Below are 880 nucleotides of genomic sequence, written 5' to 3' on the forward strand. Positions count from 1 at the left end.
CGCCGGTCGACTGCTGTTTGTGTATGAGAAATCAGTTGGAAACTTTTCTCATGTCAGTACGTTGTAGGTGTCGCCACCGGCGCCAAACTTGTGTGAATGCTCTGAAAAGCTAATTATTTGCATATCGTAGCATCTTCTTCCTGTCGGTTAAATTTCGCGTCTGTTGCGCGTCATCTTCGTGGTGCAGCAATTTTAATGGCCAGTAGTGTAATAATACAAGGTTAGCTCACGTGCAGAGTCTAGCGTTATAAAAGTTAAGGAGGGTAATGTAAAATTATCAGCTGCTAGACACACCTTTCTGTAGTGCGGCCGGCCGTAGTGGCCGAGCGGTTCTAGGCGCTACAGTCTGGAACCGCGCGACCGCTACGGTCGCAGGTTCGAATCCTGCCTCGGGCATGGATGTGTGTGGCGTCCTTAGGTTAGTTAGGTTTAAGTAGTTCTAAGCTCTAGGGGACTGATGACCACAGCAGTTGAGTCCCATAGTGCTCAGAGCCATTTTTTCTGTAGTGATAGACAAAGCGAATATGCACTTTACTCAAGAAAAGGGGCGTGTGAGTAGCAACATGGGTGGTACCGATTTTCGAGCATTAGTAACTACTGCACTGAGTGACATTGGGTGTTGTTTAGAGGCCATGAAGCATGGTGCAGGCTTACAGCGAGGTACGTGTGACAACGATTTTTGTTCCGTGGAGTGATGAGCAGCAGACAGTAACTGTTTCGTAGATATTGCAGAGGATTCGTCGTTAATCTGCCCCGCGCATCCGATCCTGGTCTGGCGTACTGTCTTACGAGCTAACGCTTTGTTCTTTAGGCTATACGGGGGTGTAATAACCTAAAATCAACATGGAGATTTTGGGTGCCAATAACAAGCACTGGAAAA

The sequence above is a fragment of the Schistocerca americana genome, chromosome 2, assembly GCF_021461395.2.
Source record: "Schistocerca americana isolate TAMUIC-IGC-003095 chromosome 2, iqSchAmer2.1, whole genome shotgun sequence".
NCBI classification, from domain to species: Eukaryota; Metazoa; Arthropoda; class Insecta; order Orthoptera; family Acrididae; genus Schistocerca; species Schistocerca americana.